Raw genomic sequence first — 17,675 nt, 5'->3', positions numbered from 1 at the left:
CATTCCCCAGAACCAGATCCAGCAATGCCTCCTTCCTCGTTGGGCTGGAAACATACTGATCAAGAAAGTTCTCCTGAACACACTTCAGAAATTCTTCCCCCTCTCTGCCCATTACACTATTACTATTCCAGTCTATATTAGGATAGTTGAAGTCCCCTGTTATCACTACTCTGTAGTTCTTGCATCTCTCTGTAATTTCTCTGCAAATTTGCTCCTCCATATTTTATCCACCAGTTGGTGGCCTATAGAATACACCTAGTAGTGTAATGGTACATCTGTTATTTCTTAGCTCTAGCCATATAGATTCTGTCCTTGACCCCTCCAGGACATCCTTTCTCTCCAGCACTGTTACATTCTCCTTAATCAATACTGCCACACCACCTCCTATCTTTCCTTCCCTATCTTTCCTGAACATCTTATATCCAGGAATATTTAATACCCAATCCTGCCCTTTTTTGAGCCAGGTGTCCGTTATTGCGCCTGCAGCTCACCAACCTTGTTTTCTATGCTTCGTGCGTTCACACACATACACTGTAAACCTATCTTACACCATCCTGTGTTCTCTCTTAGCCTGACCCCGCCTAATACCTTACTATTTCTTACTTTAGTGCTATCCGTCTCTCCCAATCCTTTGTACCCTTTGTTTCTCCTTTCTAATGCTACATCCTGGTGCCCAACCCCCTGCCAACTTAGTTTAAACCCTCCCCAACAGCACTAGCAAACCTCCTGCGAGGACATTGATAATGTAGGAAACGTGGCAACCTTTTAGCCCACAGCAAGCTCCCACAAACAGCAACGTGATAATGACAGGATCATCGATTTTTAGGTATTGGTCGAGGGAGAAATATTGGCCAAGACACGGGGGTGAAGTCCTGTGCTCTTCTTCGAATCGTGCTATGGGACCTTTTACATCCAGTTGAGAGATCAGATGGGATTTGGTTAAATGTATCAAATGAATCCAGGGTGTTTATAGACCGCAGGGGGGTCCGTTGTGCTGTTTGTGTAGGGCGGTACGGCGTGAGAAGTTGCTGCAGCCAGATACATAGGTGAATTTGTAATTTTTTGTGTGTGTGTTTGTTACATGATGAATGTAATTTGTTGGTCTTTACAGGGAGTGAATGAGGAGCTGTCATGGTGACTATCTCAGAAGATTTGGTTGGGCAGAATGTGAAAATTGAAATCAGTGAGAAGAGTTCTGCATAATATGACTGGTGAATAACAAAGCATAATGGAGGCAGAAAATATCCAATTAGGAAGAAGGAGCAAACTGGTAAAATTAAGCACTCAACCAAAGAAGAAAATTGTCCAACAGCTCGACATAGACGACAGGCCCAATGTACAAGACAGACAAGAGAATTTAATGATAAAAGAAAGATTTGCCTAGTGTTTGCATTTTTGCACTTTACCCAGGGTGCCTTTCTGGAGTGCACTGTGATCGCGAGCTCATAGCTTCAACGGTCCGAGTGAGAGTGATATCACAGGAAGGAAGGAGGGCAGATTTCCGCAGAATGCTGTCGACAGTTGGAGCACTCAAAAATGCTAGGGGATTTTACTGGGAAATTATACACTGTCTCTGACAGGAAGCTACAGGGGGATGCAAAGATATATATACATATTAAAAAAATATAGAGGCTGTAAAAAAAATTAAAACGGCTTGAAATTAAATTAAACTAGAAATTACACAGAAATCTGAGAGCGCGGTGAAGCATTGTCACTTGTGGTGAGGCAGCAGTCTGTGATCAGCAAAACCAACAAACTGATCATTTTCAGGGGAGAGGTTTCAAATGGAAATTTGAAACCTACTAACAGGATTACAGTTGTTTACAGGCTGATATTGGGAGGTGGCTGCGCTCTTAATTAGACTACAGAGCAGCATGGTGAGAGCCTGAAGGAAAATGTCAATTCTTCGCATTAGAAAATTCAGAATCACAGAAAACTAACATTCACAATGGAATTAAAAAGTGCTGCAAATATGCAGCATGGCACAACAAATCACACCGTGAAGAGCTCAGCAAACCAAATCAAACCGGGAACAGCACGGCAGACCAAATCAAACCACAGAACATAACGGCACACCAAATCAAACCAAGAAACAGCACAGCACACCAAATCAAACCAGGAAACAGCACAGCACACCAAATCAAACCGGGAATAGCTCGTCACAACAAATCAAACCAAGGAACAGCATGGCACACAAAATCAAACCAAGGAACAGCTCGAAACACCAAACCAAACCAGGGAACAGCACGGCACACCAAATCAAACCAGGGAGCAGCTTGACACACCAAATCAAACCAGGGAACAGATCGGCACACCAAATCAAACCAGGGAATAGCACGGCACACCAAATCAAACCAGGGAACAGCACGGCACACCAAATCAAGCCAAGGAACAGCTCGACACACCAAATCAAACCAGGGAACACCACGGCACACCAAATCAAACCAAGGAACAGAACAGCACACCAAATCAAACCAGGAAAGAGCACGGCACACCAAATCAAACCAGGGAACAGCATGGCACACCAAATCAAACCAGGGAACAGAACAGCACAGCAAATCAAACTAAAGAGCAGCACGGCATACCAAATCAAACCAGAGATCAACTCGACGCACCAAATCAAACCAGGGAACAGCTCAGCACACAAATCAATCCATGGAACAGAACAGCGCACCAAATCAAACCAGGGCACATCACAGAACACCAAATCAAACCCGGAACAGCATGGCACACCAAATCAAAACAGGGAACAGCACGGCACACCAAATCAAACCAGGGAAAACCACAGCACACAAAATGAAACCAGGGAACAGCTCGGCACACCAAATCAAACCAGGGAACAGCTCGACAAACCAAATCAATCCAGGGAACAGCACAGCACACCAAATCAAACCAGGGAAAAGAACAGCTCACCAAATCAAACCAGGGAACAGCTCAGTAAACCAAATCAAACAAGGGAACAGCATGGCACACCAAATCAAACCAGGGAACAGCTCGACACACCAAATAAATCCAGGGAACAGCATGGCACACCAAATCAAACCAGGGAACAGCTCGACACACCAAATCAAACCAGGGAACAGAACAGCACACCAAATCAAACCAGGGCACAGCACGGCACACCAAATCAAACCAGGGAACATCACAGCGCACCAAATCAATCCAAGGAACAACACGGCACACCAAATCAAACCAGGGAACAGCACGGCACACCAAATCAAACCAGGGAACTGCACAGCACACCAAATCAAACCAGGGAATAGCACGACACACCAAATCAAACCAGGGAACAGCACAGTGCACCAAGTCAAACCAGGGAACAGCACGGCACATCACATCAAACCGGGGAATAGCTCAACACACCAAATCAAACCAGGGAACATCACAGCATACCAAATCAATCCAGGGAACAGAACAGCACACCAGATCAAACCAGGGAACAGGATGGCACACCAGATCTAACCAGGGAACAGAACAGCACACCAAATCAATCCACAGAACAGCACTGCACACCAAATCAAATCAGGTAACAGCACGGCACGCCAAATCAAACGGGGACCAGCATGGCACAACAAATCAAACTGGGACCAGCACATCACACAAAATGAAACCGGGAACAGCGCGGCACACCATATCAAACCAAGGAGCAGCATGGCGCACCAAATCAAACCATGGAACAACAAGGCACGCCAACTCAAAACAACGAACAGCATGGCACACCAAACCAAACCAGAAAACAGCTCGACACACCAAATCAATCCAGGGAAAAAAACAGCACAGCAAATCAATCCAGGGAACAGCACGGCACACCAAATCAAACCAGGGAACAGATCGGCACACCAAATCAAACCAGGAAATAGCACGGCACACCAAATCAAACCAGGGAACAGCACGGCACACCAAATCAAGCCAAGAAACAGCTCAACACACCAAATCAAACCAGGGAACACCACGGCACACCAAATCAAACCAAGGAACAGAACAGCACACCAAATCAAACCAGGAATGAGCACGGCACACCAAATCAAACCAGGGAACAGCATGGCACACCAAATCAAACCAGGGAACAGCTCGGCACACCAAATAAAACCAGGGAACAGCACGGTACATCAAATCAAACCAGGGAACAAAACAGCACACCAAATCAAACCAGGGAACAGCATGGCACACCAAATCAATCCAGGGAATAGAACAGCACACCAAATCAAACCAGGGAACATCACAGCACACCAAATCAACCCAAGGAACAGCATGGCACATCAAATCAAACCAGGGAACAGCACAGCACACCAAATCAATCCAAGGAACAGCTCGGCACACCAAATAAAACCAGGGAACAGCATGGCACACCAAATCAATCCAGGGAACAGAACAGCACACCAAATCAAACCAGGGAACATCACAGCGCACCAAATCAATCCAAGGAACAACACGGCACACCAAATCAAACCAGGGAACAGCACGGCACACCAAATCAAAGCAGGGAACAGCACGGCACACCAAATCAAACCAGGGAACAGCTCGACACACCAAATCAAACCAGGGAACAGCTCGACACACCAAATCAAACCAGAGAAAAGCACGGCACACCAAATCAAACCAGGGAACAGCTCAACACACCAAATCAAACCAGGGAACAGCACAGCACACCAAATCAAACCAGGGAACAGCACGACACACCAAATCAAACCAGGGAACAGCTGGACACAACAAATCAAACCAGGGAACAGCACAGCACACCAAATCAAACCAGGGAACAGCACAGCACACCAAATCAAACCAGGGAACAGAACAGCACAGCAAATCAAACTAAAGAGCAGCACGGCATACCAAATCAAACCAGAGATCAACTCGACGCACCAAATCAAACCAGGGAACAGCTCGACACACTAAATCAAACCTTGGAACAGGACGGCACACCAACTCAAACCAGGGAACAGAACAGCGCACCAAATCAAACCAGGGAACAGCTCAGCACACAAATCAATCCATGGAACAGAACAGCGCACCAAATCAAACCAGGGCACATCACAGAACACCAAATCAAACCCGGAACAGCATGGCACACCAAATCAAAACAGGGAACAGCATGGCACAACAAATCAAATGAGAGAACAGAACAACACACCAAATCAAACCAGGGAACAGCTCGGCACACCAAATCAAACCAGGGAACAGCATGGCACACCAAATCAAACCAGGGAACAGCTTGGCACACCAAATCAAACCAGGGAACACCACAGCACACAAAATGAAACCAGGGAACAGCACGGCAAACCAAATCAAACCAGGGAACAGCTTGGCACACCAAATCAAACCAGGGAACACCACAGCACACAAAATGAAACCAGGGAACAGCACAGCACACCAAATCAAACCAGGGAACAGGACGACACAACAAATCAAACCAGGGAACAGCACGGCACACCAAATCAAACCAGGGAAAAGAACAGCTCACCAAATCAAACCAGGGAACAGCTCAGTAAACCAAATCAAACAAGGGAACAGCATGGCACACCAAATCAAACCAGGGAACAGCTCGACACACCAAATAAATCCAGGGAACAGCATGGCACACCAAATCAAACCAGGGAACAGCTCGACACACCAAATCAAACCAGGGAACAGAACAGCACACCAAATCAAACCAGGGCACAGCACGGCACACCAAATCAAACCAGGGAACATCACAGCGCACCAAATCAATCCAAGGAACAACACGGCACACCAAATCAAACCAGGGAACAGCACGGCACACCTAATCAAACCAGGGAACAGCACAGCACACCAAATCAAACCAGGGAATAGCACGACACACCAAATCAAACCAGGGAACAGCACAGCGCACCAAGTCAAACCAGGGAACAGCACGGCACATCACATCAAACCAGGGAATAGCTCGACACACCAAATCAAACCAGGGAACATCACAGCATACCAAATCAATCCAGGGAACAGAACAGCACACCAGATCAAACCAGGGAACAGGATGGCACACCAGATCTAACCAGGGAACAGAACAGCACACCAAATCAATCCACGGAACAGCACTGCACACCAAATCAAATCAGGTAACAGCACGGCACACCAAATCAAACGGGGACCAGCATGGCACAACAAATCAAACTGGGACCAGCATGTCACACAAAATGAAACCGGGAACAGCGCGGCACACCATATCAAACCAAGGAGCAGCATGGCGCACCAAATCAAACCATGGAACAACAAGGCACGCCAACTCAAAACAACGAACAGCATGGCACACCAAACCAAACCAGAAAACAGCTCGACACACCAAATCAATCCAGGGAAAAAAACAGCACAGCAAATCAATCCAGGGAACAGCACGGCACACCAAATCAAACCAGGGAACAGCTTGACCCACCAAATCAAACCAGGGAACAGATCGGCACACCAAATCAAACCAGGGAATAGCACGGCACACCAAATCAAACCAGGGAACAGCACGGCACACCAAATCAAGCCAAGGAACAGCTCGACACACCAAATCAAACCAGGGAACACCACGGCACACCAAATCAAACCAAGGAACAGAACAGCACACCAAATCAAACCAGGAAAGAGCACGGCACACCAAATCAAACCAGGGAACAGCATGGCACACCAAATCAAACCAGGGAACAGCTCGGCACAACAAATAAAACCAGGGAACAGCACGGTACATCAAATCAAACCAGGGAATAAAACAGCACACCAAATCAAACCAGGGAACAGCATGGCACACCAAATCAATCCAGGGAATAGAACAGCACACCAAATCAAACCAGGGAACATCACAGCACACCAAATCAACCCAAGGAACAGCATGGCACATCAAATCAAACCAGGGAACAGCACAGCACACCAAATCAATCCAAGGAACAACTCGACACACCAAATCAAACCAGGGAACAGCACGGCACACCAAATCAAACCAGGGAACATCACAGCGCACCAAATCAATCCATGGAACAACACGGCACACCAAATCAAACCAGGGAACAGCACGGCACACCTAATCAAACCAGGGAACAGCACAGCACACCAAATCAAACCAGGGAATAGCACGACACACCAAATCAAACCAGGGAACATCACAGCATACCAAATCAATCCAGGGAACAGAACAGCACACCAGATCAAACCAGGGAACAGGATGGCACACCAGATCTAACCAGGGAACAGAACAGCACACCAAATCAATCCACGGAACAGCACTGCACACCAAATCAAATCAGGTAACAGCACGGCACACCAAATCAAACGGGGACCAGCACGTCACACAAAATGAAACCGGGAACAGCGCGGCACACCATATGAAACCAAGGAGCAGCATGGCGCACCAAATCAAACCATGGAACAGCTCGACACACCAAATCAATCCAGGGAACAGCACGGCACACCAAATCAAACCAAGGAACAGCTTGACACACCAAACCAAACCAGGGAACAGCTGGAGACACCAAATCAAACCAGGAAACAGCTCGACACACCAAATCAAACCAGGGAACAGCTGGACACACCAAATCAAACCAGGGATCAGCTGGACACACCAAATCAAACCAGGGAACAGCTCGGCACATCAAAACAAACCAGGGATCAGCTCGGCACACCAAATCAAACCAGGGAACAGCACGGCACTCCAATTCAAACCATGGAACAGCACGGCACACCAAATCAAACCAGGGAACAGCACGGCACACCAAATCAAACCAGGGAACAGCACGGCACACCAAATCAAACCAGTGAAGAGCACGGCACACCAAATCAAACCAGGGAAAAGCTTGACGCACCAAATCAAACCAGGAAACAGCTCGGCACACCAAATCAAACCAGAGGAAGAGCATGGCACACCAAATCAAACCATGGAACAGCACGGCACACCAAATCAAACCAGGGAACAGCTGGACACACTGTGGTGAGTATTCTTTATGTTTCGTAAGAAGTATTGTGATTGGTTGTTTGTTTCCTGTCTTGGGATATATGCTGTAATCTCATTGGTAGTTGATGTCATGTGATTTGTGGTGGCCATCTTAAATTCAGTTCTTTCCAGCCTTTAGTTGGGACTGGGTGTTGAAGATGTGCTACAGGATTTTTAAGTTAATAAAGCCTAGATTAGAAACGCAAACCTATTCTTTATTTCAATTTATTAACTTTATGTCAGAATGGAGCGATATCTTCAACCAGAACGATTCAATGCTGACCCTAATTCTGCAGGAGTGGATGATAAATGGAAACATTGGTATTGTACATTTAAAAACTTCTTGGGCGTGTTGGATCAAGAGTCTCTAAATAAGCTGAATATGCTGAATATGCTGATCAACTACATTGCTCCGGATGTGTATAAGTATATTTTGGACTGTAAAACTTACGAAGTGGCTATTTCTACATTGGAAAAGTTTTTTGTTAAACCAAAAAATGAGGTATTTGCACGTCACCTTCTATCTGCCCGTAGGTAGCAGGTGGGAGAATCTTTGGATACTTATTTACAAGCACTTCGGTGCCTTAGTGTTAACTGTAATTATAAGGCCGTGACGGCTGAAGAATATAAGGAAGAATCGGTACGGGATGCTTTTATTAATGGATTACTGTCTAGATCAATTCGTCAGCGGTTGTTAGAAAATAAGACTTTGGATCTTAAGAGTGCTTTTGAGCAAGCTTCTACATTGGATGTGGCTCAGAGAAGTTCAGATTCTTATGCTCTTTTTAATCGGCCTGTGACTGTGGTTTCGGTAGTTCCGGATGAAAAGGAATTATGTGGACTTAATAGGAGTGGTTTACTAGATTCTGAAACAGTTTCTACTTCAGCGGCTGTTGCCTCTAGGATTCAGAAGTGTTATTTTTGTGGGAACGTCCGGCACCCTCGTCTGAAGTGTCCTGCTCGGGAGGCTGTGTGTAGTAAATGCGTCAAGAGAGGCCATTACGCACGTGTGTGTAAATCATCAGGTTCAATTACCTCCTCTGTGACTATTCAGCCTTTAGATAGGGCGTTTATTGCATCAATTTCTGCTGCATTTGCTCATGGCCTAAACAAAGCTATAGTTACGGCCCAAGTTAATGGGTTGGAAGTGAAGGCCCTTATAGATACGGGCAGTACCGAGAGTTTTATAAGTCTTCAGTTTGCAAAGGAGAAGCATTTGATAATATCGCCTGTTTCCTATCAGGTGTGTATGGCTCAGACGACTCTCACTTCACAAGTAGCTGGTTGTTGCCTTGTGAAATTGATTCTTCTAGGTATACTGATATACGCCTATCTGTTTTGCCTAATCTTTGTGCGGATATTTTGATTGGTCATGATGTGCTTCAGTTACACGAGAGTCTCAGTCTTTCATTTGGAGGGACGAAGCCACCTTTATCTATTTGTGGATTAACCTCTTTATCCATTTCTCCATTATCACTTTTTTCCAATTTGATGCCGGATTGTAAGCCAATTGCTACCAAGTCAAGAAGGTATAGCAGTCAGGATAGAGAATTTATTAATTCTGAAGTTCAACATCTCTTATTGGAAGAAATCATTGAACCTAGTTGTTCGCCTTGGCGGGCACAGGTAGTTGTCACGACTAACGAGAGACATAAGAAACGAATGGTGATAGACTATTCCCAAACTATTAATAGGTATACTCAATTAGATGCGTACCCTTTGCCTAAGATTGATGAGCTTATCAATAAAGTATCTCAGTATAAGGTTTTTAGCACTATTGACCTAAAGAGTGCTTATCATCAGATTCCTATTGTTAAGAAGGATCAACCATATACGGCCTTTGAGGCTGGTGGAAAGCTCAACTTTTTGTCATCTTTGGGATGCCTGCGTATATCCATTCAGATCAGGGAAGTTCTTTTATGTCTTCCCAGTTGAAGGAATACCTTCAGAGTCGGGGAATTTCTACTAGCAGAACTACCCCGTATAATCCCCAGGGTAATGGACAGTGCGAACGATACAATGGGGTGATCTGGAAGGCAGTTATGTTGGCTTTGACATCCCGGAACCTTAAGAATACGCAGTGGGAAATGGTACTGCCTGATGCCCTGCATTCCATTAGATCATTGCTTTCAACGGCTACTAATGTGACCCCCCATGAAAGGCTCTTTAACTATCCGCGGAGATCTACTACGGGATATTCGGTACCTTCATGGCTTACGATGCAGGGACCTGTGCTGCTTCGACGCCATGTTAGATTTTCAAAATATGATCCTTTAGTGGAGGAGGTGGAGCTGTTGGAGGCAAATTCCCAATATGCTCATATTCGATTCCAAGATGGGAAAGAAAGTACCGTTTCAATTAAAGACTTGGCTCCTTGTGGTGGCCAGCCCTCTTCTGAGGATATTAACAATAGTCATGATTCAGATAATGTGGATGCTGTTACAGATACTACGAATATTTCCAATCCGACTGCAGATAATTATACTTCTATTAGTCAGCCCTCGATGGATGTTCATGACCGTCCCAGTTTACCTCCTGATGGGATTTCTAATCCGGAAACCGTTGAAAATCGGGATATGGATAGCCTTCCTGCAGAAGATACTTCTGTGTCTCCTGGTGTGGGAGGGCAAGGAATTTCACCAAGGTTAAGAAGGTCGACACGAACAAGATATCCGGTCGACCGATTGAAAATGGACTTTTAAATTGATAGTAATGTTTTAAAATTGTTGAAATATTGTATTATATTGTTTTAGTTGAGAGATACTTAATACTTATGTGCAATGTTACTATTTGTTGTTGCTCACTTAGTATTGTGTCATGTTGAATAGTTTTATTTTGTCTGTGCATAGTTTTAGTTGCAAATAATTAATTATAAATTGTAAAGGTTATTTAGGTTGGAGTATATTTTAAAAGGAGGTGTGAATGTGGTGATTATTCTTTATGTTTAGTAAGAAGTATTGTGATTGTTTGTTTGTTTCCTGCCTTGGGATATATGCTGTAATCTCATTGGTAGTTGATGTCATGTGATTTGTGGTGGCCATCTTAAATTCAGTTCTTTCCAGCCTTTAGTTGGGACTGGGTGTTGAAGATGTGCTACAGGATTTTTAAGTTAATAAAGCCTAGATTAGAAAGGCAAATCTATTCTTTATTTCACACACCAAATCAAACCAAGGAACAGCTCAACACACCAAACCAAACCGGGGAACAGCATGGCACACCAAATCAAACCAGGGAACAGCTTGACACACCAAATCAAACCAGGGAACAGCTCGGCACTCCAAATCAAACCAGGGAGCAGCTTGGCACACCAAATCAAACAGGGAACGGCACCGCACTCCAATTCAAACCACGGAACATCACGGCACACCAATCAAATGAGGGAACAGCACGGCACACCAAGTCAAACCAGGGAACAGCACGGCACACAAAATCAAACCAGGGAACATCACAGCACACCAACTCAAACCAGGGAACAGAACAGCGCACCAAATCAAACCAGGGAACAGCTCAGCACACAAATCAATCCATGGAACAGAACAGCACACCAAATCAAGCCAGGGCACATCACAGAACACCAAATCAAACCCGGAACAGCATGGCACACCAAATCAAAACAGGGAACAGCACGGCACAACAAATCAAACGAGGGAACAGAACAACACACCAAATCAAACCAGGGAACAGCTCGGCACACCAAATCAAACCAGGGAACAGCATGGCACACCAAATCAAACCAGGGAACAGCTTGGCACACCAAATTAAACCAGGGAACACCACAGCACACAAAATGAAACCAGGGAACAGCACGGCACATCAAATCAAACCTAGGAACAGCTCAACGCACCAAATCAAACCAGGGAACAGCATGGCACACCAAATCAAACCAGGGAACAGCTTGACACACCAAATCAAACCAGAGAACAGCTCGGCACACCAAATGAAACCAGGGAACAGCATGGCACACCAAATCAAACCACGGAACAGCACGGCACACCAAATCAAACCAGGGAACAGCATGGCACGCCAAATCAAACCATGGAACAACACGGCACACCAAATCAAACCAGGTAACACCACAGCACAACAAATCAATCCAGGGAACAACACGGCACGCAAAATCAAACCAGGGAATCGCACGGCACATCAAATCAAACCAGGAAACAGCACGGCACACCAAATCAAACCAGGGAACAGAACAGCACACCAAATCAAACCAGGGCACAGCACGGCACACCAAATCAAACCAGGGAACAGAACAGCGCACCAAATCAAACCAGGGAACAGCTCGGCACACCAAATCAAACCAAGGAACAGCGTGGCACACCAAATCAAACCAGTGAACAGCACGGCACACCAAATCAAACCAGGGAACAGCACGGCACGCCGAATCAAACCAGGGCACAGCGCAGCACACCAAATCAAACCAGGGAACAGCACAGCAGACCAAATCAAAACAGGGAACAGCACGGCACACCAAATCAAACCAGGGAACAGCAGGGCACACCAAATCAAACCAGGGAAAAGCTCGACGTACCAAATCAAACCAGGGAACAGCACGGCACACCAAATCAAACCAGGGAAGAGCACGGCAAACCAAATCAAACCAGGGAACAGCACGGCACACCAAATCAAACCAGGGAAGAGCACGGCAAACCAAATCAAGCCAGGGAAGAGCACGGCACACCAAATCAAACCAGGGAACAGCACGGCATACCAAAACATACCAGGGTACAGCACGGCACACCAAATCAAACCAGGGAACAGCACAGCACACGAAATCAAACCAGAGAACAGCACGGCACACCAAATCAAACCAGGGCACATCGCAGCACACCAAATCAAACCAGGGAACAGCACAGCACACCAAATCAAACCAGGGAACAGCACGGCACACCAAATCAAACCAGGGAAGAGCAGGGCACACCAAATCAAACCAGGGAAAAGCTCGATGTACCAAATCAAACCAGGGAACAGCTCGACACACCAAATCAAACTAGGGAACAGCACGGCACACCAAATCAAACCAGGGAACAGCACGGTGCACCAAATCAAACCTAGGAACAGCTCAACGCACCAAATCAAACCAGGGAACAGAATGGCACACCAAATCAAACCAGGGAACAGCTTGATACACCAAATCAAACCAGAGAACAGCTCGGCACACCAAATGAAACCAGGGAACAGCACGGCACACCAAATCAAACCAGTGAACAGCACGGCACACCAAATCAAACCACGGAACAGCTCGGCACACCAAATGAAACCAGGGAACAGCATGGCACACCAAATCAAACCACGGAACAGCACGGCACACCAAATCAAACCAGGGAACAGCATGGCACACCAAATCAAACCAGGGAACAACACGGCACACCAAATCAAACCAGGTAACACCACAGCACAACAAATCAATCCAGGGAACAACACGGCACGCAAAATCAAACCAGGGAATCGCACGGCAGATCAAATCAAACCAGGAAACAGCACGGCACACCAAATCAAACCAGGGAACAGAACAGCACACCAAATCAAACCAGGGCACAGCACAGCACACCAAATCAAACCAGGGAACAGAACAGCGCACCAAATCAAACCAGGGAACAGCTCGGCACACCAAATCAAACCAAGGAACAGCGTGGCACACCAAATCAAACCAGTGAACAGCACGGCACACCAAATCAAACCAGGGAACAGTGCGGCACACCAAATCAAACCAGGGAACAGCACGGCACTCCAAATCAAACCAGGGAACAGCACGGCACGCCGAATCAAACCAGGGCACAGCGCAGCACACCAAATCAAACCAGGGAACAGCACAGCAGACCAAATCAAACCAGGGAACAGCACGGCACACCAAATCAAACCAGGGAACAGCAGGGCACACCAAATCAAACCAGGGAAAAGCTCGACGTACCAAATCAAACCAGGGAACAGCACGGCACACCAAATCAAACCAGGGAACAGCACGGCAAACCAAATCAAACCAGGGAACAGCACGGCACACCAAATCAAACCAGGGAAGAGCACGGCAAACCAAATCAAGCCAGGGAAGAGCACGGCACACCAAATCAAACCAGGGAACAGCACGGCATACCAAAACATACCAGGGAACAGCACGGCACACCAAATCAAACCAGGGAACAGCACAGCACACGAAATCAAACCAGAGAACAGCACGGCACACCAAATCAAACCAGGGCACATCGCAGCACACCAAATCAAACCAGGGAACAGCACAGCACACCAAATCAAACCAGGGAACAGCACGGCACACCAAATCAAACCAGGGAAGAGCAGGGCACACCAAATCAAACCAGGGAAAAGCTCGATGTACCAAATCAAACCAGGGAACAGCTCGACACACCAAATCAAACTAGGGAACAGCACGGCACACCAAATCAAACCAGTGAACAGCACGGCACACCAAATCAAACCACGGAACAACACGGCACACCAAATCAAACCAGGTAACACCACAGCACGACAAATCAATCCAGGGAACAACACGGCACGCAAAATCAAACCAGGGAATCGCACGGCACATCAAATCAAACCAGGAAACAGCACGGCACACCAAATCAAACCAGGGAACAGAACAGCACACCAAATCAAACCAGGGCACAGCACGGCACACCAAATCAAACCAGGCAACAGAACAGCGCACCAAATCAAACCAGGGAACAGCTCGGCACACCAAATCAAACCAAGGAACAGCGTGGCACACCAAATCAAATCAGTGAACAGCACGGCACACCAAATCAAACCAGGGAACAGCTCGGCACACCAAATCAAACCAGGGAACAGCACGGCACTCCAAATCAAACCAGGGAACAGCACGGCACGCCGAATCAAACCAGGGCACAGCGCAGCACACCAAATCAAACCAGGGAACAGCACAGCACACCAAATCAAACCAGGGAACAGCACGGCACACCAAATCAAACCAGGGAAGAGCAGGGCACACCAAATCAAACCAGGGAAAAGCGCGACGTACCAAATCAAACCAGGGAACAGCACGGCACACCAAATCAAACCAGGGAAGAGCACGGCAAACCAAATCAAGCCAGGGAAGAGCACGGCACACCAAATCAAACCAGGGAACAGCACGGCACACCAAAACATACCAGGGAACAGGACGGCACACCAAATCAAACCAGGGAACAGCACAGCACACAAAATCAAACCAGGGAACAGCACGGCACACCAAATCAAACCAGGGCACATTGCAGCACACCAAATCAAACCAGGGAACAGCACAGCACACCAAATCAAACCAGGGAACAGCACGGCACACCAAATCAAACCAGGGAAGAGCAGGGCACACCAAATCAAACCAGGGAAAAGCTCGATGTACCAAATCAAACCAGGGAACAGCTCGACACACCAAATCAAACTAGGGAACAGCACGGCACACCAAATCAAACCAGGGAACAGCACAGCACACCAAATCAAACAGGGAACAGCATGGCACACCAAATCAAACCAGGGAACAGCATGACACACCAAACCAAACCAGGGAACAGCATGACACAGCAAATCAAACCAGCGAACAGCATGGCACACCAAATCAAACCAGGGAACAGCTCGAGGCACCAAATCAAACCAGGGAACAGCACGGCACAACAAATCAAACCAGGGTACAGCTCGACATACCAAATCAAACCAGAGAACAGCACAGCACACCAAATCAAACCCGGGAACAGCACGGCACACCAAATCAAATGAGTGAACAGCACAGCACACCAAATCAAACCAGGGAACAGCGCGGCACACCAAATCAAACCAGGGAACAACACGGCACACAAAATCATACCAGGGACCAGCACGGCACACCAAATCAAACGAGGGAACAGCACGGCACACCAAATCTAGCCAGGGAACAGGCCTATTGCATCTTGACCGAACAGTAATGAATAGAGGAGACGGAATGAACCTTTTACTATTTACTGAGTAAGTGGGTGGACATTACAGCGCATTGTCTGCATGGCAGAACCCGAAACTGAAAGTGAAAGACAAAGTAAAACCGAGCCCCCCAGCACCCCCTTCAGGTAACATCCAGGAACTGGGACAAACTTCATTGAAGCAAAACTCAAAACACAACACTCCTTTCCCCCAGATAAAACCCCTTAGTCCTCCAGGCGTCTGGGACAGAATCTAACCCGACTTGAGCGCCGCTAGACAGGCATAGTCGGGGTGCCACTGCTAGCCGCAGGAAAACCTTCCTCCGTGGCTGATGACTCCGTGACACCTTCTGTCGATGTGGCTTCCGTCGTTGTTGCAGGAAGCAGGCCGTCACTGCCTGGCAGAGGTGGCGGAGACAATGGCCTAGCTTGTGACATCTCTGTTACTCTCACTGGAGTACGACCCCGTAGCTGGTCTATGTGGCGTCTGTGTAGCTGGCCATCAGGTGTACGGACGCTGTACGACAGGGGACCCGTGGCCTGCTCCACCACAGCAGGCATCCATTTGTCTCCTCCTGCATAGCAACGGGCAAACACAGTCTCTAACGGCTCGAACTGCCTGGCGGTGCCCTGGTGCTTCTTAGCCAGCTCCTCTTGCTTTGTGTGCACCTCATCCCTGTAGTCCGGGTGTAGCCGGTCCAGTGCAGTCGCCAGCCAGCGACCCATCAGCATCTCGGCAGGACTCTTCCCCGTTGCTGAGTTTGGTGTGGTATGCTGTGATAACAGGAACCTGGCCAATCTGGTTTGCCAGTCCCCCACTGATATCCTCACCAGTGCCTCTTTTGTGGTTTGCACCATCCTCTCTGCCTGCCAGTTAGAGGAGGGGTGATAGGGTGCTGTGGTCACGTGGCGGATCCAGTTTCTGCCTGCAAAAGCCTTGAACTCCGCTGACGTGAAGGCTGCTCCATTGTCCGAAACCAGCACATCGGGGATCCCATGTGTGGCAAACAGCAAACGCAACGCGTTGATCACTGCACTGGATGTCATGGAGCTCATGATAGCCACCTCCAGCCATTTCGAATGAGAATCCACCACTATCAAAAAGACCTTCCCCTGAAATGGCCCTGCAATGTCAATGTGGAGTCTTGACCATTTACGAGTGGTCCACTCCCAGGGGTGAAGGGGAGCCTTGGATGGGCTATGGCAAGTCAGCTGACATGTCTCACAGCTCTTTACCACCTCCTCCATGTCTCGGTCCAACCCCGGCCACCAGACATAGCTTCTCGCCAACGCCTTCATGTGCACAATCCCAGGGTGTGAGTCATGCAGCATTTTCAGCACCTCCTCTCTTGTGGCGGCAGGAACCACCACACAGCTTCCCCAGAGCACACAGTTCTTGTGTGCAGACATTTCATGGCGCCTCTGAACGAAGGGCTTGAAATGCTCCTCCTGGACCTCGGAGGGCCAGCCATGCAGCAGCCAGCGTAGAACCGTGATAAGACTGGATCTTTCTGTGTGAGGCTGCCAATCCACTGGGCATGGAGTGCGGCCTCCGGAACCTCCTCCAGTAGCAGCACCTCCAGGGGTGGTGGCGTCTCAGCCATCGGCCGGTTCAAAGGCAAGCGACTCAGAGCATCAGCATTAGCCAGCATCTTCCCAGGCCTGTAGCAAAGTTCATAACTGTAGGCTCCCAACATCAGACTCCACCGAAGCATACGCGGTGATATGATCTGGGGCATGGGCTTGGAGTGATGCAGGAGCCCCAAGAGTGGCTTGTGGTCTGTGTAGATGACGACTGTCTCCCTAACAGGTACTGGCTGAACTTCTTTACCCCAAGTATGATGGCTAGGGCT

The sequence above is a fragment of the Somniosus microcephalus genome, chromosome 3 (assembly GCF_052327205.1).
Source record: "Somniosus microcephalus isolate GS21.2 chromosome 3, FLI_Smic_1.0, whole genome shotgun sequence".
In the NCBI taxonomy this organism is placed as follows: Eukaryota; Metazoa; Chordata; class Chondrichthyes; order Squaliformes; family Somniosidae; genus Somniosus; species Somniosus microcephalus.
The sequence above is the reverse complement of the archived record's forward strand: the minus strand, read 5'-3'. Positions refer to the sequence as shown.